The 27,896-nt window shown below is 49.8% G+C and overlaps 1 long non-coding RNA gene across 2 annotated transcripts; it reads right to left on the bottom strand.

The window, feature by feature from the left end:
* Positions 1–174: 174 nt before the first annotated feature.
* LOC138844863 (uncharacterized) lies at positions 175–20,117 on the bottom strand. Of its 2 annotated transcripts, XR_016219590.1 has the most exons (3): positions 19,898–20,117; positions 9,895–10,019; positions 175–978 (listed from the first exon to the last, which is right to left on the bottom strand). It is a non-coding gene; the product is annotated as an uncharacterized LOC138844863 (long non-coding RNA). The 2 variants fall into 2 exon arrangements; XR_011381261.2 differs by lacking the exon at positions 9,895–10,019.
* Positions 20,118–27,896: the final 7,779 nt, after the last annotated feature.

Raw genomic sequence — 27,896 nt, 5'->3', positions numbered from 1 at the left:
CCTGGGGGGGGTCCCTGTGTGGCTTCCAGGGCTCCAGGAGCTTGTGATACTTCCGTGGTTACGTGAGGACATCCTTTGTCCCTTTTCACTGGGTTGGCATTTGCACAAGGTAGTGGGAGGGGTCCCAGGGTGGGGTGGTACACCATTGACTCCCACATGAGCAGAGCAAGGGTGTCAAACTCCAAGAGTGCCCCTTTTATTTCTTCTGCACACTCACACGTTTTCAAGCCACCTGTATATATGAACACGGTCTTCACGAGTCAGTGGAAACCACTCCATTCATGAAATCGCATCCCTGAGTGCGCATCTCCTTAACAGTCCACACGGGACCAAGTGAGAAGCACGTGTAGGCATCAAGGAAGGATGCTCAGGCGAGGGCTTGAGCTTTGAAATGAACCTGCCCTGCCTTTCGGGGGACACCATGTTTATTTGAGAGAACAACCAACACGCTCTAGTTGTCCAGATTTATGTTTTGGGGAGAAATTGTCTTGACAATGAACAAAATGAGCCTGTCATTTGAAGGCACACAACTGATCTGTGGCCAGGGATGAAATTTGAGTTTTTGTTTGAAAATTAGAAGCTTGGAAAATCTGTGTTCAGTACCATGAACTTGACGCCTTCCCAATACTGAAAAATCTTTCCTGATGAGGTCAGTGTGATAGAAACAAATGTGCATTTGGTTTTTTTTGGTTTTTTGGTGTGTTTTTTTTTTTTTTTGTAATCTTGTATAATGAAATGTCTCAGCATTTGGAAGATCCACGTAACTCAGTGAAATAATATTTTCCGAATGTCCAAGGCATGATTCTACAAGATCAGCTAGGGAGAAAGAGCTGTTGGCAGTGGGAGAAGCACCAGTGTATCTTCAGACATTTCACACAGTAGAGTCTAAAGGCTCATTGATAAGGTCTGAAATGCACATTATAAATAGCCGTGAAGAAGTCAGCGTGTGTGGCCTTGAAGATGAAGAGCCTCAATTACCTGAAAAAAAAAAAAACTATTAAAAACGTCCACATTTTCCAACTACATTTCTGGATGAGGCCAGATTTTCTTCACGTATTTCAGCCAAAGCAATGCATCCCAACAGATTGACTGGGAAGACGGAGGAGAGAGCTGTAACCATGCGAAACACTGCCACGCCTCTCACTGATGTCTTTTTGTTTTGGAGAATGTTGCCTTTCATAAAAATCTGCTGTTTGCATTATGTGTTAATGACGTGCATTACTGTCATGTTTAAATCAATCAAAAACTAACTTCTTAAAAATTTCAGTTTTTTTTTTTTTTCAATGCATGGAAACCAAAGCTCTTTGGAGCATTCGATTATTTTTAAGAGTGTAAAGTTTTCCTGAGACCAAAGAGTTTAAAGTTTGAGAATCCCTGCCCAAGTTCAATGTTTCTCATCACCCTCTCTGCACCTTGAACATTGATGCCCTAATGTGCCTCCTGCGCCCAAGTCCCAAGGTCAAGTTCCAGCCCCTAATGCCCACCCCAGAGCCCCTAAATGTTTCCAAGGCTTCCACTTCGGGGTAGCCTATGGGGCTCCAGCCTGCTCTGCCCTGCCTACCCTTGTTCTCTCTCTCTTCTCTCTCCCCCTTGCCAATCTCGTTAACAATTCTGTGAAGCTGTGTATAATGGCGATCGCCGTCCCTGGACTGTTGTAAAGTCAGATGAGACGGGGCTACACCGGATACCGTGCACCTGCAGACCTGCTTGGTGCTCCTGGAGGCTTCCCCGTTGGGTTTGGCCATCGGGTTCCTCCTCACCACACTCTCGCAGCTGCCCACGCAGTTGCCCCTACAGACCCAAGGATGTGACTCTGCTTAGCCCCGGGGCACCCTGCCCAACTTGGTGAGTCCCTGCAGTGGATGCCTGCCGGTAAGCAGCCCCTCCCTGAAACTCCTCATCACCTTGTATGAGTTCGTTTTCTCCTGCAGCGACCTTGACCCATCCAGGGTATGAAGCACCATAATCTTGGGTATGTCTGTACCAAAGAAAGGCCCTTTTCTGTCTGACCTGATCTTCCATAACTCCTAGACGACCCCGGCTCCTGGCCCTCCCTCCTAAGGAGGCAGGCAGGCAGAGGGACTTTATGCCACTTGACGCGGTTTATTCTCAACATCACTTACGGTCAAGGCACGATACAAAGGGTTTGCCACAAAGCCCAAGGAAAGGGAACAAAGATCCTGCACCTTCCCATCTTCCCGCCTCTGCTCACAGAGCTCCCCTCTGTGAGTTCTTCCCCTCTGTCCGCCAAAACCCTCCAAAGTCACCTTCCTAGGAAGGCTTAGCACATCCCCCAAGCCATAAACAATGTCTCTCTCCTCTAAACACTTCTTTAAAAGCACTTATCTCTTTTCAACTCGTAGTTAGTCAATTTGATTCAACACACATATATCCGCTGCTTAGCGTATGCCAAGCCCTAGGCCAGACACTGAGGAGTGCAGGAAAAGCTATTACACAGTAAACACCCTTAGGGGGGCTCACTCTAGCTGGGGAGACAGGAGCATAAATATTTCCAAAGCAAAGACAGTGTTTGTGCGAAACTCTACAGGTCTTAGCTAAAGGAAACACTGTGGAAACATCTAGAAAGGCATAGATGGATCAGGAATATTTGGGAGGACGGCATTACACTCGCAGGTGCAGGTTAGGGGAGGCGGCACGTTTCAGGGTAAGAGAAGCCCAGGACACAGGTGCAACGCAGACACACGGAGCCACTGGGGGGGGGGTGCCTGCTCCATTGGTGAGGGTGAGGCTGCTGCACCTGGTGATATATAATCTCCCCACACCTTGGTGGAGGAACTCGGAGGTGCCTGGTGGGCCAGGGTGCCAGCTGACACTTGGGGCCAGCTGAAAAGCCAGCAAATGTTCCCGTGCAGAGTCACAGAACTGGACGCTGGCAGGATAATTTGGACAGCCAGACAGAGCAGAGCCTCTGAGGGTCGCCAGGCCAGGCGCCAGCCCGGACCAGGCTCTGTGCAGGAGACAGCAAGGCCATGAGAGATGATATGAATCTCAGACACCCCTTCCCCACAGCTGCTCAGGGCCGGGTAAAGCCACCAACACGGAGAGGACCAGGGAGAGGGAAAAGACTTCACAGAGACAGAGCATTCACCCAAAAAGCATGAGTCACCATTTCCTGACAGGACAGCAAACAAGCCTAAGCTGTTGGCTCCCGCCTCCAAATTAATCCTGGCGAAACTACAGCAGAGAAAGTAAGTTAGGGCTCTGCGGATGTGAAGACAGAACTGGGAGCAGTGCCAGGGAGACACAGCGCTCCAGAGTGGGGGTGTGGAAGGCTGGGGGCAGTGTGGAGGCACTGTGCCCCTCCCCACACATGCACACATACACAGGTACACACACGTACACACATACACATATATACACACATGTATACATACACACATACACAGATGTACACACCGTGCACAAATATATACACACATACACAGGTACACATATACACACCTGACCCTGAGATGCCCACTGCCACCTAAAATAAGCAGCATCATAGCGCAGGCCTTCAGGATGCAGACATATTTTTTAAAATATCTCTATTGCTTGTATGGTTATTTTAAAGATTTTATTTTTATTTATTTGAGAGGTAGATTTACAGACAGTGAGAGGGAGAGACAGAGAGAGAGGTCTTCCATCTACTGGTTCACTCCCCAAATAGCCACAACAGCCGGAGCTACGCTGATCCAAAGCCAGGAGCCAGGAGCTTCTTCCGGCTCTCCCACGTGAGTGCAGGGGTCCAAGGACTTGGGCCATCCTCCACTGCTTTCCCAGGACATAGCAGAGAGCTGGACTGGAAGAGGAGCAGCGGGGACTAGAACCGGTGCCCATATGGGATGCCGGCACTGCCAGCGGAGGATTCACCTCGGATGTGGGCCTTTCTCAGGGAATCTGGAAGCTGCTGGAATCAGTGCTGGGAGACCAGGAGATGCCCAGCTGCTCCAGCCATTCTGGAGGACCTGCTCGACGCTCCCCCCCAGTGCCCCCCAGACCTCAGGGCTGCTGAGTATTCCGGGGGATGGCCACCACAGAGATCTCCAGAGGGGCTCCACGGTGAGGGAGGGGCGTCCACAGGGACCTTAAACCAGGGAGGGTGCAGCAGGGGTTGGGATGAGCCGAGAGGTTTCTGTGGAATGTGGACGCTCTACCTGGGGCGTCTCCTCCTCCCTCATGGAAATGCACCGGGAGGTCATGAGCCAGGATTTCAGAGGCTTCCTCTCGACTCATTACCCCTGAGAGTCGCTGACAGCCCCAGGGGAGTGAACACTGACAGGCCAAAATCGTTTCCCCTGGAGGGAGAAAACCTCCTTCAACACAGAGAACACATTAAACAGTGTGCACCCCTTGAAGCAAGGTAATTCAGAAAGACGGACCAAGGATTTCTGTTCATCTATTTGTATGGGGGAGGGAGAGAGAGAGAAGGAAAGGGAGAAAAAAGAAAGCAGGTGCTAGCTCCCATCTGCTAGTTCACTCCCCAGGTGCCCACAAAGGTAGAGACTCCACAAGGCGGAAGCTGGGAGCCAGATCTCCCACGTGGATGGAGGGGCCCAATTACTTGGACCATCACCTGCCACCTCCCAGGGTTTGCATTATCAGGAAGCTGGAGTTGGAAGAGAACCCAAGAAATACCCATCTCTGGATCAAGATTTTAAATAAGCAAAATAAAAATCCTCAACAAAAGAGATAATATTAAAATGAGCCAGGTGGTAGCATCATAAAAGAGAAACAAACAGACACAGTGTATGTGAATCATAATTGAAATACATAGAAGGAATCAACAGTTTGATGGCTGTATCTGAAGACAGAATTTATTGTAAGCTGGAAGATCTTGTGGGGGAATTCTCCTGGGAGGCAGCCCAAGATAAAAAGATATAAAATATTCAAGGAAAAGGCCAGTTGTAAGTAAATAGAGGGCCTAGTATCCAAACAATAGGATTGGGAGAGGTCAGTGACAATGCAGGGGAGAACCCGCATCAGAAATGAGAATGAAGTCCCAAAGCGCTCAGGCCGAAGCAGCTCACAAAGCGCCAAGTCAAATAAAGAAAGAGCCACACAGAGCCATATTTTAGTGAACCTAAAAAAAAAAAAGTCTAAAAAATTTCCAGAAGGAAAACTCGGTCACCTAAAAAGGTAAATACTCACAATGTGTTGGATTTCTAAGCAATGTATAGCTTCAAAGCATTAAAGGGAAAGCACAGTGAAAATTGTCACTTAGGTGCAAAAACGCCATGAAGTTTTTCCCGGACACTTGAGGGCTCTGAAGAGGGGCTTCGCAAAAACCCTCTCGGAAGAGGAGTCGATAACAAGCAAAATAAATCAAGGAAGGAGTTGCAAGGGAAGTGTTGGGGGGGGGGGAAGGACCACATGACCTCATTACCTTCAGGATTGTCTAGAAAAAGCAAGTGTCAAACAAAAGATAAGGAAAAAGAAAAGCCTATCTATAACCTCCACCCAGAACACCTAAAGTCCTGGGCGTGCTCAAGGCCAACCACGATAAATACAGGCTTTGCACTGAAAGGCAACCTCCACGATCATCAACACAGAAGACGTGAGTTTTAAATAAGTGGAGGAGAGTTTGATCTACCCAACGGAAACCAGAGAAGAAGAAACATCTCAGAAGAAAAGGAGCACAAGGAGCATGGCGTGGTGGAAGTAACTCCTGGTCCGGAGTGCCAGGGAAGACCCAGAAACACTCCCCAGACTAGAACGGTGTGGTGCTGCTGCCCTGGCGAGCAGGCAAGAAAATCAAGTGGGAGACAGAAACAGACCCAGGTGCGTCAGGACACGTACTGTGTGAGAAAGGCAGCACCGCAGATCCCCGGAGAAAGAATGGATTTTTTTTTACAAAAATAAATAATGTCAAAATAAGAGGAGGGCCACTTGAGAGAAGGCCAAACTTGAAAGCATAATTCACGTCTACACGAGAATAAATTGCGAAAGCATCGGAGATGTCTGATGTATAAATGACACCATAGAAATACGAAGGGAAACAGATGAATCACCTTATAATGCGGGATTAGGAAAATTCTTCCTCATTATGGCACATCCAAAAATCAATGAAAGATATTGATTAAAATAACTATATAAAAACACTTTGGCATGGCTAAAATCATCATACATAAAGATAAAATACACATTATATCCTGGAAAAATATCCATAATGCATGTGACTAACAACCCTAGTACATAAACAATTCATAAAAATCAAGGGAACAAAAAAGGAAGAAGATATATAAATAGTGCTTATATATATATATAAAAAGATACTCAGAATAAGAGAAATGCCAATTAAAACCACCCCAATATCATTTTGCAATGCAATATTGGCAAAATTCCAAAAGCTTCACAAAGCATTCTGGTGACAAGGGAATGGGGAAAGAGGACTCAGATTCAGTGCTGGCAGGAATGCAAAATGACACAACCCCACAGAAGGGCTGTGGCAATATCCAATTTCACATCTAAAGTTTGACAGTATCTAACACAACACGTACACATTTACCCTTCATTCAGTATTCCTACATTTACTAATTTATTTTGAAGCTCCATCTCCAAAAATATGAAATGATGTATACAGAGGTTAATCATTGAAATATTATCTACTATAACAAAATATTGAGAACAATCTATATGTGTGTTATATTGGTGGAATAAGTCATTGCATAGTCACACAATGGAATTATATCCAACTATAAAAATGAGAAATATCTCTGTGAATTGATGTGAAATTATTCCCAGGATATTTTAAGTAAAAATTAGAATATGTTGTATTTTTGAGAGAAAGAAGGTAAAAGAAGATCAATGCCAGTTTTTGCAAAAGAAACATATGAAAGGTAAATCAGAACCAGCGAAATTGGTTATTTACGGAGAGTTAACGAAACTAAGAGGACACGCTAAGGAAGGAAAAGACATCTCTCCAAGTGTGTCTTAAGTTTTTATTTTTGATCCATATAAATATTTTACCATATGAAAAATAAAATGATTAAACTGGGGGAAATCCTAAAACTGAATATAAGCAGAAAAATGTTTTTATCTGTATCGAAAGGTCAAGGTAAAAAAAATCAATCCAAGTGATTTTGAATGTAGTATTTTTAGACTATCCATCTTCAGGGGACACAGTTTAAATAAAACACAAGCTGTTAATAAGTTTTGAACTTTATCTATGGTATTGTTTTAGTAATGGCATGAGTATAGCAATTCCAAACCTATTTTGAATGTATGATAGCAATGAGCGAATGAGCTCATAGCACAAGTCTTCCAAAACTTTACGGACAATACATATTATAAGAAGACTATGTACGTATTTAAAAGCTTTTTGCACAAAAATACACTTCCCTTTTAATTCCATTTCTGCACAGCCTTTTTGAAGTCCTCTTATAAACTGTTGTTGCTGAGAACAAGAGAGATTCAGAACCTCTTAGAATGAGCTGCAAACAAGAAAATGGGGAAGACAGGAAGAGTCCTGTGGTCTTGGCTCGGATTCAGAGTTAGTGTGAACTCATGATGTTCTTATTTATTTATTTTTATTTATTGACAGGCAGAGTGGACAGTGAGAGAGAGAGAGAAACAGAGAGAAAGGTCTTCCTTTGCCGTTGGTTCACCCCCCAGTGGCCGCAGGGCCAGTGCACTGCGCTGATCCAAAGCCAGGAGCCAGGTGCTTCTCCTGGTCTCCCATGGGGTGCAGGGCCCAAGCACTTGGGCCATCCTCCACTGCACTCTTGGGCCACAGCAGAGAGCTGGACTGGAAGAGGAGCAACCAGGACAGAATCCGGCGCCCTGACTGGGACTAGAACCTGGGGTGCCGGCGCTGCAGGCGGAGGATTAGCCTAGTGAGCCGGCCAACTCATAAAGTTCTTAAACATCCATTCTCCTCCAACCTTTCTGAGTGACAACTGAAGTACACTGCACATATTTACAGCATGAAATTTGTTCAGTTTACACGAGCAAATGTGCAAACAACACCATCACCACAATCAAGTAGCAAACATGTCCATCACTTCCAAAAATATCTGTGCTCTTGATCATCTATGTTTCCCTTCTAAGTACACACTGGTCTGCCATCTGTCGTCACAGATCAGTGTGAGCTTTATTATATAGTATGTCCTTCCTGTGCATACGGTCTCTTTCACTGAGTGTAATGATTTGAGATTCATCTAGGTTATGCATCAAAGTCCATTCCTTCCTATTGCTTCTATTCCCAGGATTGGAATGGCTCTGCTATTAGGTTCACATAAGCTTGGAGTTGCTGTGTCTCCTTGATGAATTTTCTCCCTTATCATAATGAATTGTCCCTTTGGGTCTGTAGTGATGTTCTTAGTCTTGAAGCCTATTTTTTATCTGACTTTTAACATCACCACTCTACATTGCTAATGCTTATTATTTTCATGAATATAAACCTGTCTAAATTGTTGCATTTTGTGTCACCTGAAATCACCATGTGGCAAGGACTTGCTTGTTTTACCCACCCTGCCAATCTCTGCCTTTTAACTGAAGGCTTTAGACCATCAACATTTAATGTAATTATCCATAATGCTTGATTTAGTCTTACCACTTTGATACTTACTATCAAATGGTCACCTCTGTTTTAGTTCCTCTGTGACCCTTTACAGCCTTCTTTCAGTTTATTTAAATGATTTTTAGTATTCTCCCTAAATTTATCATTAACATTTTGACTAAATGTTCTTGTAGTTTTTAGTAGTTGTCTTGGAGATTACTATAAATGCTTTCTGTATAAATTTATTTATATAATTAGAGAGACAGAGAGAGAAATGGGGAGAGATCTACCATCCACTGGTTTACTCCCCAAATAGCAGCAACAGCTGGGGCTGGACCAGGCTGGGCTGAAGCCAAGAGGGAGCCGAGAGAAAGTGGAGCAGCCGCAGAAGAGCCAGTGCCCATATGGGATGCCCGAGTAGCAGGTGGCAGCTTAACCTACCATGTCACAATGCTGGTCCCCCAAACTTTGTTACAGGAAAAGCTTTCTTAAGTCAAATTCTCTTAGTTTTCCTTAATCTGGGAATTGCTTTATTCTTGTTTTATATGGAGAATATAATGACTGGATTCAGAATTTTGTGTTGATGGTTGTTTTTTTCTATTTGGTTGGTTTTTGTTGTTGTTGGTTTGCTTTGGTTTTGGTTTTTTGTTTTGTTTTGCATCACGTTAAAGATGTTGATCTATCACCTTCATAATGCATCAGAAGAAATCTGTAACCATCGGACTCTATATTATTGCCCTACATGGAAATGCAGTTTTCCCTCTGGCCGCTTTCAAGGGTCTTTCTCAGCCAAGATTTTCACTGTTGTACTTGTGATATCTAGATGTGGGTGTCCTTCAATTTATCGTATTTGGAGTCCACTGAGCTTCTTTAATCTCCAATTTACAAACATGGAATAAAATAAAAACCCAAGGGCCAGAGTGTGGCATAAGGGGTTAAACCTCCACCTGCAATGCCGGCATCCCATATGGGCACTGGTTCGAGCCCCAGCTGCTCCATTTCTGATTCAACTCCCTACTAATGTGTCTGAGAAAGCAGCAAAAGATGGCCCAAGTGCTTGGGCCCCTGCACTCACATGGGAGACCAGGAAGAGGTTCCTGGCTCCTGGCTTCAGCCCAGCTCAGCCCTGGTCACTTCAGCCATCTGGGGAGTGAACCAGCGGATGGAAGACCTCTCTCTATTTTTCTCTCACCCTCTCTGTGACGTGGCCTTTCAAATAAGTAAAATAAATTTGCTTAAAAAATGAAAATTCAATAAGGTGTTCAGAGAAACATGGAGCAGATAATTGAGGGCCCAAAAAGGGAGTGGAAATTCTACCCTGAGGGCTAAGTGTGTGGGGAGACGCCTGGAATGGCTGGGACATAGACTGTGGGACAGAATGACCAAAGACAGACCTGCGACGGACAGAAGCTAGCTCCCTGTGCTCCACAGGCCACACTTTGTTCTTGACCATTGTCTTTGTTTGGTGAAGTTCTCAGCAGCAGCAACAGGAGGGGCACATTTCCTCCCTCTGTGTTGCCTGTTCAAAAACAGAAATAGCATTTCTCACTTTCCCCGTCTCCTGAGCACAGCTAACTCAGGGCTTTGAGAATTTAAAAAACAAAACACAACTGAACAAATGCCTGATCTTTGGACAGTATGTGGGAGGCTGATCCTGGCTGGTGGTAACAGAAAATGACAGCCACTGGGCTTCCCGGATGAAAACGTGCAAATCTGCTTCCTTAGAAGGTAGCAAGTTAACTGGTTGAAGCAGTTGGAGACTCCAGACAAGAATAAGTTAAAAATGTCACTTTATCACCCAAACTTCTATCCATTACAACGAACTCTCCAAGTCTTAGATGTTCATCCAGCACTAATTACTACATTTAAGGGGCTAAAATGAAGCCCTTTGTTGGTTTCTCCAGATAATTTACATATCATTACTTTACAATTCATGTTGTAATAATTCTTATTAAAATTAGTCAATGAAAATGGAATGATATTACCTCCAAGCTTTCAGGACTCTGGGGTCATAGTAATATTTTTTCTCCTTTCAAATTATAATTATCAATTTAATATATATGTAGAACTTAATCATTTGTTTTAAGAAGGAAAACATAAAACCCAAATGAGTTGATAGTTACAGTTGCACAGGAATGGAGCCAAACCCACAATCAATGATTTATAATCTAGAAGGTGAGAAGAAAAAGCAGAAAGAAGTGGAGAGAAACCAGCCAGAGTAGAGAAATAAAGCAAGCAATACCAAATGTGAAAGAGAAGGAAAACATCATTTTTTTTTTTGTTAGCCAGCATCTTCCAAACAGAACAGGGGAAGTCCCCAACCCCAGGAGCTGCCCATCACCTGCTCCACCTGCTCCACCTGTAGCGGCCCCTTCTCCGGGTCCCTGTGCATTCCCGGTGGGCTCCTGTCTCCCCCTCCCCCACCGCTTCTCTCCCACTTCAGGCAAACCACTTGCCTCGCTCCCTCCCACTCCACCTCCAGACACCCAAGCCCCCTGAGAGGTGAGAGGGGCAGGTGTGTGGCGGGGAAGGGGGCGGACGGTGTTTGTGTCCCTGTCGTGGCTCTCTGAGTTGGGGTCTGGAGCAGCATCTACTCAGAAACCCCCACTGTAAGCCCATCCCCCTGCAGACAGAGGAACAGGCTGTGGAGTATTAACCAGCTCTGCGGGACCTCAAGAAGCCACTGGGTGCTCCTGGCATCACCAGAGAGCTGGCCTGGCCGCCATGGGCCGACGTCTCCGCTGTCAGAGCTTCTGGGAGAAGTAGGAGCCGAGCAATTGGCCGTGCCTCTGCCTCTAGCCTGGAATCCGCAGAAGGGGGACCTTGAACCCTGGCGTTGGTGGGCAGGGACTGGTGTTACCAGAGTTGCAGGTGCTGAGTCTCCGGGGTGCACGTGTGAGAAGGGGCAGCTCCTGGGGAAGCAGTTTGTGATCAGATGCAGACAGACAGACAGACAGACAGATGGACTGGGCTCCTTCCTTCCCTGACGCCCCCACGACTGTCTGGGCAGACAGATGGCCCTTTCCTCCAGGCTTATAGATTAATGTGTGCCTCTTATCAATTATGGAGACAAGAAAGTGTAATTTTCTGCCCGTGTTTATACTGTTCAGGATTAATCTGCTGTAAATGGATACCCATCAGACACTGCAGTGGGAGGGGGTGGGGTGGGAAGTGGGGAAGATTTTCCAGTGGGTATTGCCATCTGCTTTAGTAGGTTGTTTTATAAACCTGACATTCAATTTCTTCTGGAAGACCTGGTGACAGATTATTCTGTAACTTCCCGAATAATTACCACGGCCAGAGAGACTGAGACAAGGGGAGGAGGAGGGAGGTGGGACTGGGTGAGGAAGGGTCCCAGGGATGACGTTTGTCCCCAGCCACTTCCCAGGGTGGCCCGAGAAAGACTGGGCCTCAGAGGCAGGGCCTGACAGAGGGGCCCTGTTTGCAAACCGCAGGCTCCCGCTCTCCCCAGCATGATGGCGAATCCAAGGAAGCAGCGCTGTGCTGTCACCGTCTATGCTGGAGCAGGGGTGCTGGGGACGTTGTCCTGTCGCCTGGGTCCATGCCCTGCCCTCTCCTTACCAGCTCTGAGAACTGGATCAGGTTCCGCTCCTCGCCTCTCAGTCACTTCAGCTGGAAATAGGACTTGCTGCTGCGTGCATTTGCTCTGAGAATCAAACTAGCTTCTCTCGGAAAGCATGGCAGAGACCGAGTTGGAAAAACGGCCTTGTCCGGCCCCTGTGGGTATGGATTTTGATGTGTTTCGGATGCTGGGGTCTGAAACCGCACGGTGGTGGGATCCGAGTGTGGGAGCTCAGATGCCAGGCCTCACCTCTTCCCTCTTCCCTCCCCCTAAAAGCCGCCAGCAACTGGCAGGTTCACATCACATCTCCCCAAGCCCAACCCAGGGCCCAGAGCTGCTGCCTCCAAGGCGGGCGGGCGCGCACAGGGAGCCGGGTGAGCCCTGGGCCACAGCACGGCCTTCACTTTGAGTGCCCGAGCGCGGGCATCCGCAGAACCCTGAGTGCCTTCGTCTTCTGAATTTCTGGGCTCTGCCTCCCTTGAGCTCCGTGATTTGATCTGTGCTCCTGTTGGGGTGAGGGTGGGACTGGTGTCCCCTCAAGACCAGAAACAAATCTGGGATCTCTCGCCTTTTTTTTTTTTTTAATTTATTTAATAAGGTTCAAAATAGTGCAGCAAGGCAAGAAAAATATAGGAAAATCCCAATATTGGAAAAGAAGAAGTAACATTGTTTATATTCACAGGTATCATGATTGTCTACATAGAAAATCCTAAGGAATCCACAAAAAATACTAATTCATGAATGTTCTAAGCATACAGGGTACCAAATCAATATGCAAAAATCAATTGTATTTCTATGTACTGGCAACGAACAATGGGAACCTAACATTTAAAAAAACAATTTTTTTAGAAATGTGCTTTCTTCATCTAGGCTACATATTTGTTTGAAAAGCAGAGGGACAAAAGAAAAAGACCCAGGGCCAGCACCGCCGTGTTGCAGTGGGTAAAGCCACCACCTGCAGTGCTGACATCCCATACGGGCGCCAGTGCGAGTCCCGGCTGCTCCACTTCCAATCCAGCTCTCTGCTATGGCCCAAGTCCTAGGGCCCCTGCACCCACATGGGAGACCTGGAAGAAGCTCTTGGCTCCTGGCTTCAGATTGGCACAGCTCTGGCCATTGTGGCCAATTGGGGAGTGAACCAGCCGATGGAAGATCTCTCTCTCTCTGCCTCCCCTTCTCTCTCTGTGCAACTCTTTCAAATAAATAAATAAATCTTAAAAAAAATGAACTTAATTAACAAAACTTGTCATGTCATGTCCACCCATGGGAATACAACGTATAGTTAAGATCCCCAAATTGATCAACAGAGTCAATGGGGTCCCAGTCAAAATCCCTGTGAGCACGTCTGTGGAAACTGACAAGCTGCTTCTAAGGGCTGTATGGAAATACAAGTAACCTAGAGTAGCAAAAATATAACAAAAAGGAACAAAGTTGAAGGCAGGTGTGGGATAAAATTGAGACCAGCTGAGATACTCACTTCAGATGCACTACCCCATCAGAATAATAATACATTTAATTCAAAATACTCAACAACATCAAAATTTTATGAAAAACAAGATCAAGATTTACACCATCCTTTGTGTGTGTGTGTGTGTGTTTTGTTTTTTGGGTTTTTTGTTTTTTTTTTTTTGTTTTTTTTTTTTTGGTACAGAGAGGCAGAGGCAGAGAGAGAGAGAGAGGTCTTCTGTCCACTGGTTCACTCCCTAAATGGCTGCAACACCTGGAGCTGGGCTGATCTGAAGCCAGGAGCTTCCTCCTAGTCTCTCACATGGGTGCAGGGGCCTGAGGACTTGGGCCATTTCTTACTGCTTTCCCATCCATAGCAGAGAGCTGGATAGGAAGTGGAGCAGCCAGGACTCAAACCGGCGCCCATATGGGATGCCAGCACTCAGGCAGCAGCTTTCCCTGTTATGCCACAGAGTCAGCCCCTCACCATCTGATTTTGAGACTTACTAAAAGCTACTGTGCCAAGATAGTGTGGTACAAGCAAAAAGACAGATCAATGCAACAGAACAGTGCTTCCAGAAACAGGCCCGCACTTACGTCATCAATTTATTACTGACACAAGTGCAAAGGAATTCAGCAGGAAAAGTGACTCTGTTTCCAACAGGCGGTGATGATGCCACCGGATATCCATATGGAAAAAAACCATGAGCCCGACTCAGCCCTTACTCCAAACTCTACACAAAAACGGATGCAAACTGAATCGTAGACCTAAACCTAAAAACTAAAACTCTAAGAAAAATAGAAGAAATATTAGTGGTCCTGGGGTAGGCAAAGATTTTTTAGGATACTGAAAGCTTAAACCACAAAAGAAAAAAATTGGCAGACTTCATGAAAAGTTGAGACCTTTGGTCTTCTAAAGATAATATTTAGGGGTGGGAGTTTAGTCTAACTCCACATTGGGGTACCCGGATTTAGTTCCTGGCTCTGGTCCCTGACTCCAGCTTCCTGCTCATGCAAGACCTAAGACGCAATAGTGATGGTTTAAGTGGTTGGGGCCTTGCCACCCACGTAGGAGTCTGATTGCACTTGCAGCTCCCACCTTTAGACTGGCCCAGCCCTGGACATTTAGGTCATTTCAAGAATGAACCAGCAGATGGCAGCACTCTCTCTCTCCCTCTCTCTCTCTCTCTCTCTCTCTCTCTCTCCCACCCCCTTCTCTGTCTCCTGCCTCTCAAATTAATTAAAATTAAAATTGGCAAAATACCTAAACAGTTTACAAAAGAAGGTATAAAAGTGTCTAGCAAGCACATTAAAAGATATTCAATATCTTTAGTTGCTAGGGAGACACAAATTATGACCACAATGAGACACTACTCCATAACCCAACAGAGTAGCAGAGAGGATGCAGACTCGAGAACTCTTACTGGAACACAGCCAGACAACTACTTTAGAAAAGAGTCTTGCAATTTCTTTAAAAGTTTAAAATACCAGGGGTCTTCAAAAAGTTCATGGAAATGCGTATTTCAGGAAAAAAATTTATGAAGTTCAAAAATTTTTTGCACAAAAATAAAATCACCCTCTCATCCCATTCTTCCATGAATTTTTTGAAGCTCCCTCATTCACCTACCACACATCTTAGCCAGTATTTACCCATGAGAAATGAAGATATATTTCAATACAAAGATTTATATGCACATGTCCATAGGAGCTTTATTTGAAATAGTGCAAGACTATGAAAAACCAAAATGCCTCTCAACAGATGAATGGCTAAACAAATAGTGTACATTCACACAATGGACTATTACTCAGTCATTTTTTAAAAAAAAGATTCATTTTATTTGAAAGGCAGAGTTACAGAGAAGCAGAAGCAGAGAGAGAGAGAGAGAGAGAGAGATCTTCCATCCGTTGGTTCACTGTGGCGTAGCAGGTAAAACCTCCACCTGCAGTGCCGACATCCCATATGAGTGCTGGTTTGAGACGCAGATGCTCCACTTCCAATCCAGCTCTCTGCTATGGCCTGGGAAAGCAGTGAAAGATGGCCCAAGTCCTCAGGCCCCTGTACCCGCGTGGTAGACCTGGAAGAAGCTCCTGGATCCTGGCTTCAGATCAGCACAGCTCCAGCCATTGCGGCCAATTGGGGAGTGAACCAGTGAATGGAAGACCTTTCTCCCTCTCTCTCTCTCTCTCTCTCTCTCTGCCGCTCCTTCTTTGTGCAACTCTGACTTTCAAGTAAATAAATAAATCTTTTTAAAAAGTAGAATAGAGCTTAGCAGGGAAGAAGTGCATGGCCAAAGCTGGCTGCTGGGGTGATGCTGGTGGCGGCCTAAGGTCCTACACTCCAGGGGAAAGACTACAGAGGCTGCCGGGAGGGAGCAGAGAAGTGGGGCAAGACCATCTGACTGCAGCTCCTCTTGCTGCCCCTGGGAGTGAGCCACGTGGCCTGCCTGGCGTCTCAGTGCCTAGAGCTGCCCTGATAAATCACCACCCACTGGGTGCAAGCCAACAGAAATGTACTCTCTCACAGTTCTGGAGCTAAAAGCACAATCCAGCAGGGGCTCCCTTGGAGGCCAAGGGTCCAGGGGAAGACCCTTGCTTCTTCGGGCTTCTGGGGGGCTCAGGAGTTCCTTGGTCTGTGGCAGCATCACTCCAACATCTGCCCCATTTTCACACGGTCGTCCTAGCTCTGTGCCGTTTCACAGCGTTTTTCTCACGAGGACACAAGTCACGTGGGACTCAGCTCACCCTCCCTACTCCATCATGACCTCATCTTTAACCTGTACACATCTGCAAAGGCCTGGTTTCCAGATATGGCCACGGCGACCTGGACCTGGGGCTGGGACTTGAACGTGATCAGTTCAACCCATCACCTGGGTCTCCACCCTTGCACTGAAATGTGTCTGTGAGGACGCTCAGCTGCCCACCTGTATCCAGGTGTGCGGTGCCCATGAGCAGCTGTGTGCGTGCACCTGCGTGCTGGATGCTTCCTCAGTAACAGTCTGGCTTCTCCCCTCCCTGTTCCCGGTCTCCTCCCCTGCCTACTGGCTGCTGACCCACATGACATAGAAAGAGCTCTCAGGACTTTATACCAGGAAAGCGAGTTCCTTCGTGACACACGTCTGACTACATACATGTAGGCCGACTCTGCAGCTACACACACACCCATGCACACACTCACTTGCAAAGGAGCAGCCAGAGTGTGGAGCTCAGAGCAAGGCCTGGAGGAGGCTTCTGTATCAAGAGGAGCAACTGCCAAACTCCCAGCTCCGCTCACCACCAGGGGCTTCTACCCTAGAACCACATACACACTGCTTGTCGGAGAGAAGAGATTATCAAAGCGGGCAGAACATCCAAGACCACAGGCCAGCCTCTCTCTTCATTGTACAGATGGGAAGACTGAGGCCTGGGGAGTATTTCGCTGTTGCCTACATACGTAGATCCAGAGTCTCCTGCCCCACCCCCTGCCTCACCCACTCCATCATCTTAGGCTTTGGGTGCCGGGGTGGTGGAGAGGGAGGCCAGAGAGAAGAGCCCATCTCCAGGGAAGGTTGATAAAGGAGAGAGCCCCAGGGGAGCACCTGGTGCGGTGCAGAAATCCGCTACGCAGCTGACAGCTCCTGCCCAGCCGTGACTGCTCTCCCAGGAAGTTCGGTGGCATCTGCTGGCCGCCCCAGCCCCAGCTGCCGAACTCTTTAACCCAGAGACCCTGCGATCGCCCATGCACTTTGATCCTGCAGGCCCCGGCAGCTTTTTGTTCTATTATTCACTGCAGGGTGGACGCTGAGTTGTCTCTCCTTATTACAGGCCCTGGCAGGGCTGCCCACCACTTCCCCAAGGCCACTGGACAATGCCCATCAATAAGTCAGGAGCAGCGGCCGCATTCGAGATGCCCCTCGGGAAGGGATCCGCACCGTTTCAGAAGCAGAGTTTCTACAAGAGCCTCCGTCTGGGAAGAGATTGGGAGTGGAAGAGGATGAGGATGACAAAGGCTGCAGGACACATGAAGATGCTGAGGGCGGGTCTCCTCTGCCCAGGTGAGCGGCAAGCCTTGGTGTGCAGCCGGGTGTGCCCGCCTGCAGCCGGGTGTGCCTTCACAACAGGAACAGGCTCAGACTGAGTGTGGCAGTGGCTCGGAGAGCCTGTGCTCACACAAGCCCAGACGATGCCCGTCAGTCAGGTGCCATCCGGAGATGCACGCCAGTGTCACACATACACTATTTTGGAGTAAGCTCTAATATATACAAACAGAAGAATACACTTTAAAACTACGAAAAAGTACAGATCATGGAGTGGGCGTTTGATTTGGTGGTAACATGCAAGTTAGGACGCCCTCATCCTACATCCAGACCCTGGGAAGCTGGGTGATGGCTCAAGTAATTGGGTTCCTGCCACCCACGTGGGAGACCTGGATTGAGCGGTTCCTTGCTCCCGGCTCCACCCCTGCTCAGGTCTCAGTCATCCCAGGCATGTAGGGAGGGTCTGCTTCTCTCTCTGCCTTGCACAGGTGCAAATACAGAAACCAGTCACATAGTTGTTTATTGACACTATCCGCATGGGGTGCTGTGCGTGGCGATGGCTACATCACCAGCAGACAGGAACTTTCCAGCCCCAGTGTAATCTCATGGAACTGCCTTTGTACAGGCATCTGCCATGGACTGAAACATGGCTATACAGCATGTGACTGGACATGTGTGCCCCCCCACCCAGCACCTGCGAGACGCCCACTCACTTTGCAAGCAAACCTGTGAGCTAGTGCCACCTCCCAAGCCACAAGCCCCTCCCTCCGAAAGCAGCAGAGGGCGCCACAGGGCTCTGACTGCAGGCACCCTGTGTAGACTCAGTCTCCCCACATGCACCCTGAGGGCACAAGGTCCACACAGACACTTCGTTCTGTTCCCAGCTGTACCCCCAGCACCTAGCACACAGTAGGACCTCAAGAAATGAATGCATTTGGCGTCCCGAGACCTGGGCTCTCATTCCAGCAGGACCCCAGATGGCTGAGTGCCCTGGGCCACTCATCTCTCTCTAGATCTCAATTTGCCCTGCTCTCCAACACAGTCACCTAATCCAGACGTTTCTTTAAAGATTTATTTATTTGAAAGGCAGAATTACAGAGACGGGGAGAGAAGAGAAAGAGAGGTCGCCCATCCGCTGGTTCACTCCCCAGATGGCCACAACTGTCAGGGCTGGGCCAGGCCGAAGCCAGGAGCCAGGCGCTTCTTCTGGGGCTCCCACACGGGTGCACTGTCACTGTCTTCCCAGGCGCATTAGCAGGGAGCTGGATCAGAAGTGGAGCAGCCGGGACTTGAACCAGCACCCACCTGGGTGGGCACTGCAAGCGGCAGCTTAAACTGCTGCACCACAATGCCAGCCCCTGGACACTTCTTGTAAGAATGTGGTCACCACCACACACCCTTGCCATGGGCCTGCCAGACCCATGCACTGTCCCTGGCCTCTTGCTGCCCATCAGGAAGTGCTGTGACAGCCCATGCAGATGCTGGGGTGATGGGGCTGTTTTGGTTTTTAAAAATATTTATTTACCTATTTATTTAAAAGGCAGAGTGACAGAGATACACTCACATATCTTCCACCCACTGGTTCACTCCTCAAATGGCTGCAAGGGCCCGGGCTGGGCCTGGCTAAAGCCAGGAGCCCACGTGGGTGCAGGGGCTCAAGTGCCTACTGCCTTCCCGGGTGCATCATCAGGGAAGTGGCACAGCTGGGACCGGAACCAACAGGGCTCCAATCTGGGATGCCAGCTTGGGCCTCGAATTCCCAGCGCTTAGAACGGGTTGGGACACAACACCGGCCCCCCGCAGTTTTATCGTAAACCCCTGGCGCCTGCAGCCTGGGAAGTGTTTGAAGGCTGCAGTAGGAAAGCTTGACTGGTTCCCAGCCCTGTCTTCATTTCTGAAGCCGCTCTCTTCCCATCGGAAATCCAGGCAGCACAAGTCCCTCCCGTGGCATTGGCACGGAAAGCCTCGAGAAAAACACTAGGGCAGCCCCCCCAGCCCTCCCCCGCAGACGGCCCTAGAACACACAGGTGGGACATCGGCGCCCATACGCAAGGGCAGGAAGCCGCCGGAGCCATGCCCAAGGCTTCTCTTTCAATCTGGGGCTGGAAGGAGGCGTATGCCAAAGTCACTGCCTGAGACAAGGTCAAGGTCAACCCGGAATGGGGGGGCTGCGGCTGCCCCCACAGCGACCCCTGGGGGTCCAAGCCCACTGTGCCCCGGTGGACTGGGCTTAGCCTGCGGAGGGGCGCGGCGCTGAGCCCGCCGCCCCTCCCCGGACAGAGCCGCGGGCACCTCAAGGTCAGCGCGCAGCCCGGACCGGGAGGGCGCGGCGCAGGTTCCCAGCACCTCGCTCACCTGACATTTACTTTACCGGCTGCCGGCTCCTACACAATACGGTACATGCCATTCGCAGGGGACCTTCCGTCGACTTTCCCAGAAATCCACTCCCAACAAACACACACGCACGGCTCTCCTGGCCCGGGACCGACCTGGAAAAACACAGCGCTTGGCCGCGCTCCCCGGCGGGCCCGCCCGTCCCCTCCCGGCCAGCGCGGGCGCGTGCCGCCGACCGTCCACCGGAGGGCAGCCGCGGGCCGCAAACGCCCGAGCCGCGCCCGGCCCGCGCCTGCGCCCGCCCGGGGCCGCCCCTGGCCCCGCGCCCGGCCCGCGCTTCCGGCTGCCAGGGCCGCCGGGGCTGCCCTGTCCCGGCTTCCCTGAGCCGCGGCTTTGCGGTCCCCGGAGGGAACAATGGGCGGATTTCAGGCGTCCGGACCGGGAAGCCTGCCTCTGAGGCCCCAGAGACGCGATAAGGGGAACCGAGCTGCGGCTGTGGCCGGAGGGCTGCGGGCTGCCCAGCGCGCTCACCGTGCCGCTCGCCCTGAGCCCCTTTCTCGGCCGGCTGCCCCTCGTCGCCTTCCCGCGGCCCCGGGCCTCTCCTCTGATGCCCCCTTCGCCCCTGTGGCTCCCGTCTGAGCAGGGTCGCCTCCATCTCTACTTGGAGAAATGCGGGGACCTGGGATCTGGGGGACGTCCAGATCGCAGAGCGCCTGAGAAGGCTGCGTGCGCAGCGCTCAGCCGGGCACCACAGAAAACAGGGTGGGAAGTGCATGGTCCAGGTCGTGGAGTTTGGCGACGGAGGGCGAGTCAGGCCTTCCAGGGCCTTGCAGCGGCTTCCTTAGCCCCCACGGTACAAGGACTTCCATCATTGGCAGCCAGCCTGCTTCCTCTCGTGCCCGCCCTGGGTGGTCCCGGCTCCTCCCCTTGCCCCAGGCTTTGCGCCTTCAGCCCCTTAGCCTTGGCTTGGCCACCATGTTCCCTAGACAGCTCCCCAGGAGGCAGCCCTGTAGCCCAAGGTAGCCCATTTAGGAGCCCCGCTGCCTAGTCTCAGAACCCCGAAGGGCCGGCAGCGGATCCTAATCTACGGCGACCTAGGAGCTCTGTAAATGGCTGAGCAGCCAATCACAGCTACCCCATCCGGGCCTGTGCGCCTTTCTAATTTCATCCGTTTATTTGAGAGGCAGAGAGAGCTGGTTTACTCCCCGAATGCCCAAAGCAGCCAGGGTGGGACACCCAGCCAAGGGCTCTGATGTGGCTGGCAGGGGCCCAACGGACTGGAGCCATCACCCGCTGCCTCCCAGGGTCTGCCGTGACCCCAGGTTCCTGGATACGGGATGCAGGTGTCTTCGCCAATGCCACCCGCCCCATGGACTTCAGTTCTCGCCCACTGGCCCTATCACTCTTGTAACTAAAGCAAGCAGACTTACGGCAGAGAAGGGACTCGCTACGTAGCAGAGGTGGGGAAACCAAATCTCACAAGGAAGCCAGTTCTTTGCCCACTCTTGGCAGGACGCATTTCTTGTCCTTGCCTGGAGAAGCATGTCCGGCATTGTCTTCTCCCCACTTTTATGGTCCAGAGGGTGCATTCTAAGTCGGCTTTTTCTCATTACTTCATGGAGAGCTGACTGCAAAACAGGTTTCAAACCATGTGCTGGGGGTCCCGTGGTGCAGTGGGTTAATCCTCCGCCTGCGGCGCCAGCATCCCATATGGGTGCCGGTTCTAGTCCTGGCTGCTCCTCTTCCAATCCAGCTCTCAGCTATGGCCTGGGAAAGCAGTAGAAGATGGCTCAAGTCCTTGGGCCTCTGCACCCCCATGGGAGACCTGGAAGAAGCTCCTGGTTCCTGGCTCCTGGCTTTGGATCAGCACAGCTCCAAACGTTGTGGCCATCTGGGGAGTGAACCAGCGGAAGGAAGACTTTTTTCTCTTTCTCTGCCTCTCACTGTCTGTAACTCTACCTCTCAAATAAATAAAAATGTGTTGGGAGGCAACTGAGGCAAGGGGCTGCTTGTGCCAGAGCAGCACCATGCATATTGTTTATTTGGGTCTTTCTTTTGGGAAAGAAAAGGAGCCAAGGACCTATTAATGCTGGAAAGGCATTTCAAGTGGAGGAGGGTGTGGTGTGCAGGAGCTGGGACTGGGGTATGTGGGAACTCTCTGTACTCTCTGCTCGATTTTGCTGTGAACCTAAAAATACAGGGTATTGATTAAAATGTTTTGAAGTCTGCAGCGCCAGGGATTGTAGATTAGAGTAGCTGAAGAGCTGCGAACACTTGTTAACAGTTCATCATTCCCAGGGCTGGAGCCTGCGTGGCCAGTGAAGCGCAGAAGACAACTTCTCCAGCCCTTTGATGTGGGGTCTGCGCGTGTTGCTACCCATGCTTTCTTCCGCCCTGACAGTAGGGAGTTTGGTTTTTTAAAGGCGATTGGTAAGGAAATGAACTATTTTCAGCATTCGTCACATTTACAACAAAAGTTGCTGCTGCGTTACTTCTTATTTGGAGAGTGGAGTGTTTTATATTTCATTTTTGTTTTTGAAAGTAATGGTTTTGTTTGTGACCCTAGGGTCTTTTTGTTTTTGTTTTGTAAATGCTGTGTCCCACCCTGGGGAGTGTGAGTTCCTGGTCCCCAGATTAGGCCACCTTACAGACTTTACACGAGTGATTGCATCAGAGGTCCTGAGATGGGGAGATGATCCTGGCTCGTCCATGTGGGCCCAGTGCCATCATAAGGGCCCTTGTAAGAGGGAGAAGGAGGGTCAGAGTCAGAGATGTGTCCGGAGGCAGAGGCACCAGCTACGGTTCAGGATTCAAGGTGAGGAAGACTCTGCTGGCCGCTGAGGGCTCTGCAACTGGCCACGGAGGCAGGCAGCCTCTAGAAGCCAGGCCCCCCCGCAGGCTGCTGACACCAGGAGTGTGGTCCAAGACGTGTCCTGGACTGCTGAGTTCCAGGAGTCTGTGATCATTTATTACAGCCGCGGTAGGCAGCACACACACACACACACACCTCCGAAGGAAAATACTCCCCCCATAGACCCACAGGAGTAGAAAAAAGAAGGCGGAGTGAAGAGGGGAGAGAAATCGGCTAGAGCTGTAGTGACCGGAAGACTCTTGGGCAGCCGTCATAGGGATGCTGGAGGCCACCCCGATGTATGCGCTCTGTGTTACTCCAAGGAAAGTGTAAATTGGCACCATGGGGATACACTGGTGTAGCACTTGCAAGCCTAGTGTCTTTAATTTTAGCTTTTGTATAGCCATTTTTTATTTTTAATTGACACATAGTTGTGTAATTTTTATGGGCACAGTGTGATATTTAAAATATGTGTAAAGTGTCAGCAATAAAAAAAAATGAAATCTGGTCATTTGCAACAAAATGGAGGAATCTGGAAAACATCATGCTGGGTAAAATAAGCCAGTCCCAAAGGGACAAATATCATATATTCTCTCTGATCTGTGACAACTAACTGAGCACCTAAAAGGAAACCTGTAGAAGTGAAACGGACACTATGAGAATCAATGACTTAATCAACCCTTGTCCTGACTGTCGAGGAACAGCTTATTATTTATTTTTTTAGTATTTTCTTTTTCTACTTAATACCATTAGTTGAACTCTTTACTTAAAACAGAATTACTCTTTGGTGCTTAAATCCAATTGAAAATTGATCCCTGTTAAAAATAAGAGTGGGAATAAGAGAGGGAGTTCCCTCAGACTTACCCCTAAGGGTAAAACTAAAAACTTGCCATGGGACTCCAAATCCCATTAAGTTGGCAGGTACCAATGCCATCTTACTAGTTAAAGTGATCAGTTTAAGTTCATAACTGATAATAAAGATAGGATTTAGTGTCAAAGGGATCACATAAAAAGACCAAGTGTCTGCTAATAATAACTGATAGAATTAAAAAGGAGAGAACGATCCAACATGGGAAGTGGGACACACAGCAGACTCATAGAATGATAAGTGCCCTAAACAGCACTCTGGCCTCAGAATCAGCCCTTAAGGCATTCAGATCTGGCTGAAAAGCCCATGAGAGCATTTCAGGCATGGAAACCCAAGACACTGTGGCAAAAAATGACCTAAATGAAAGATCTCTGTGACTGAGATCCCAATGGAAAGAACGGGCCATCAAAGAAGGAGGTATCTTTCTCTGAAGGGAGGAGAGAACTTCCACTTTGATTATGGCCTTGTCTAAATAAGGTCAGAGTTGGTGAACTCAAGAGGCTTCCATAGCCTTGGAAGCTCATGACAAGAGCCTCGGGTGATTACTGACTTCATAAATAAGAGTGTCAATTGTTAAATCAACAACAGGAGTCACTGTGCACTTACTCCCCGTGCAGGATCTCTGTCCTTAATGTGTTGTACTATGTGAATTAATGGTAAAACTAGTCTTCAAACAGTACTTTATACTTTGTGTGTCTGTGTGGGTGCAAACTGTTGAAATATTTACTTAGTATAGAGTTGATCTTCTGAATATAAAGATAATTAAAAATGAATGTTAAGGGAGAATAGGATGGGAGAGGGGGTAGGAGATGGGATGGTTTGTGGGTGGGAGGGTGGGTATGGAGGGAAGAACCACTATAATCCAAAAGCTGTACTTATGAAATTTATATTTACTAAATACAAGCTTTCTGTAAAATAAAATACATGTAAAGTATAAAATAATCAAATTAGGATAATTGATAGTACCCATGATGACACACATTTACAATTGCTTTGTGTTAGGAGTGTTGCAAATCCCATCAACGGTTTTGAAATACACAATTAATTGTTGTCAACCATGCCTACCCTGTATTGTACTACAGAGCTTCAGCAGCTATCCCCCATCTAACTGCACCCCAGCTACCTCCAGCCACACTCTCTCTATCTCTCCCCCAACCCCTCCCAGCCCCTAGCAACCACAATTGTAACCTCTGTTTCTCTGAGATCAACTTTTCATGCATCTGCATATAAGTGAGAACACGTGGTATTTCTCCTTTTGTGCTTGGCTTATTTCACCTGAAATAATGCCCTCTGGTTCCATCCATGTTGCTGCAAATGGCAGGATTTCATTCTTTGTTGTGGCAGAGTGGTATTCCATTGTGTCTGTGCACCGCATTTTCTTACCCATTCCTCCGTTGATGGACACTTTGGTTGATTCTGTATCTTGGCTTTTGTAAATAGTGCCACAGTGCCATGGGAATGCAGCTGGCTCTTCCACACGCTGATTTCCATTCCTTTGGATGCATACCCAGCATGGTGGTCCCAATCCTAGGTTTTTCAGGAATCTACATGCTGTTTTCCATAATGGCTGTACTAATTTACATCCCCACCAACAGAGTATGAGAGTTCTTTTTCTCATATGGTCATTCTTATCTCACTCTCACGAAAGATTCGAAGATGGCATTCATCTTCATGTCCCTGTCACCTCCAGTGTCCTATAGGAACAATACCACCTCTCATATTTGTGATTCTTGTTGTAACTCCTATGGGGTCAGGCAAGACAGTGGGTGGTGGTATTTGCAATAGATTTCATTTCGTTTTTTTAAAAAAAATAGCACCAAAATCTCTCTGCTACTGAGCCTCCTCTTGTAGTGTTCTACCCACTTAATCTACAAAGTGAATCCTAGACACAGCTGGGATTGTGCTAGGGTGCTGCTGGCCTCCCAAGGATTTCAAGACCGAGCTCTGGAGGGTGCACTTCTCGTCTTCTTCCCACACTGAAGCTGAAAGAAAATCCTTTTGCCCAGCTGGTGGTGAGAGGGAAACCCCACCACAATGCTGTCCATGCTGAACCATGTGGCATGGAGATGAGAGGGAAGAACTCAGCCACCGTCCCCCCTCCCCCCCCCCCACACCCAGGTCGGGGAAGACGGGCAAGAAGGACTGCCAGTGGTCCTCAGTCTGAGCCCCTTCCTCATTTTTTTTAAAACACTTTATTTATTTATTTATTTGAAAAGTAGAGTTATGGAGAGAGGAAGAGACAGAGAAAGGTCTTCCATCCGCTGGTTCACTCTCCCAGCTGTCACAATGGCTGGAGCTAAGCCCAGCTGAAGCCAAGGAGCCAGGAGCCAGGAGCTTCTTCCAGGTCTCCCACATGAGTGCAGGGGCCTAAACACCTGGGCCATCTCCTACTGCTTTCCCAGGCCATAGCAGAGAGCTGGATTGGAAGAGGAGCAGCCGGGACTCGAACCTGCTCGCACATGGGATGCAGGCGCCGCAGGAAGAGGCTTATCCGATTACGCCACAGCCCAAGGCCCTGAGCCCCTTCCTCCTGCACCTGGACCCTTGCAGAGGGATGGTCAGCCTCTCACCCTGGCCCTCAGAATGCGGCCTGAGCGCAGGCGAGGAGAATGGCTCCCCTCCCGTTTGACAGTTTTAGGCGTCCCTGCGTGGTATAGGTGTTCTCATCGACAGAGAGGAATCCCTAGAGGTAGAGACGGCCTCAAGCCACTGGTGCCCACCTACCAGGGGCCCCCACTGGCAAGTCACCTTCCTGGATGAGAGTCCTTCTCCACCTGCAGCAGATAATAACACCTGGCCTGCTACTCGCTAGGGAGATAAAAATACAACACGGAAAGCACCCGGAAAATAACAAGCACTCAAATGGTAGCTAGAGTTATTTATAACCAAGCACGCAAGAGGGGCTGGCTTTCGCTGGGGGTGGGGGGTGAGCCAAGGCCGCAGACTTCCACCCCGCATCCAAGGACCCGTCTGCTCCCCGAGGTTCGAACCCTCCCGTGCCTCCAGGTAGATCTTCGCCTGGGCTCTCGCAGACAGGAGCTGCCAGAGCACGCGGCCCCACCCGGAGCCCGCAAAGCCCTGTGCCGGAGCCCAGCTGCACACACCAGGCAGCCGCGTCCCCTGCTCCCGCCCTGCCCGCGACTGCCCCCCCCCCGCCCCGCCGCCGCCGGCACACAGGCGCACAAGAGCACTGGGGGGCGCCTGCCCAGCCAAATGCGCCTGGCAGTGCTCGGGCAGCCTGGGTGCAAGCGCTGGAGTGCGGCCTGAGTGCGGCACGGACGAGGGGCGCGGGAGCCCCGCACGAGGAACGCGGCGCAGGCTGCAGCGGCCCGGCCGGGAGGCGTCGGGAGAGGGTCCTGGCGCGGCGACGCAGTCGGCCCTGGCCCGCGGCCCGCAGGGTTCAGACGGGGCCAAGGCCGCCAAAGCCCGGCTCGCTCGCGCCAGGCGCTGCAGCCAAGGCTGACGCGGGGCTCTGAGCAATGTTTGGAGGAGCCGGCGCAGCCCCCGGGGCTCCGCTGAGACGCGCTGCAGGGGCGGCCCGGCCCTCCCCGGAACGCTGTGCCAAGCGGCCGCGCTGTCCTCGACGTGCGACGAAAACGTCTCAGCTCCCGGGCCCTGCCAGGCCGGCGCCGGCCCTGGAGGGTGGGAAACGCCGGCTTCCGCCCCCGACTCGTCACCCCCACAGCCCTAGCTCGCAATTTGCCCTTCATGAAGGAAATGCATATGCGTGCAGGCAGGCCTTGCGCAGAGGTGCGGACGGCGAGGCGGACAGAACCTCAGGACAGTGGGCAGCTGCCTTTAGGAAGGTGACAGCCCGTGGAGCCCAGAAATACCTGCGCCGAGCCCTCGAGGGTCTCTACCCAGCCCTGCGTGTCCCTTTACGTTGCTTAAGGCCAGACGCAAAGAACCATGCATTGAACTGATGTTTTCGCCCACCTGTCCTGTCCTCCAGGGGGCTCTCCCGCAGCCTCCACCGCAGGGTGCGACACCTATGTATTAAAGGGGACAAGGCCTGGGAAAGGCCTGGGGTCTGTGCCTGCTTGCCTGCTTAGGCTCTGGCACCAAAGGTTGAAGTCCTTTCTTTGCCTGTCCTGGTGGGAGGCCAAGAGTTCCCTCCACCACCCCCAGCATTCCTGTAGAGAGGGGACCTCTGCTTCTCCCAGGGCTGCATCAGTTAGGCCAGCCCGCCCCTGCGGTGGGCAGCAGTGGTGAGAGCAGGTGCCAGACACGAAGGGGTTCTTAGTGGCCTCCTTAGGTGCTCCCTCCAGTTGGAAGGAAAATGGGCTCCCATTGCCCGGAGC

This window comes from Oryctolagus cuniculus, chromosome 13, assembly GCF_051225735.1.
Source record: "Oryctolagus cuniculus isolate XC-2025 breed Fujian yellow rabbit chromosome 13, ASM5122573v1, whole genome shotgun sequence".
In the NCBI taxonomy this organism is placed as follows: Eukaryota; Metazoa; Chordata; class Mammalia; order Lagomorpha; family Leporidae; genus Oryctolagus; species Oryctolagus cuniculus.
This window is presented reverse-complemented; position numbering and strand designations above follow the sequence as displayed.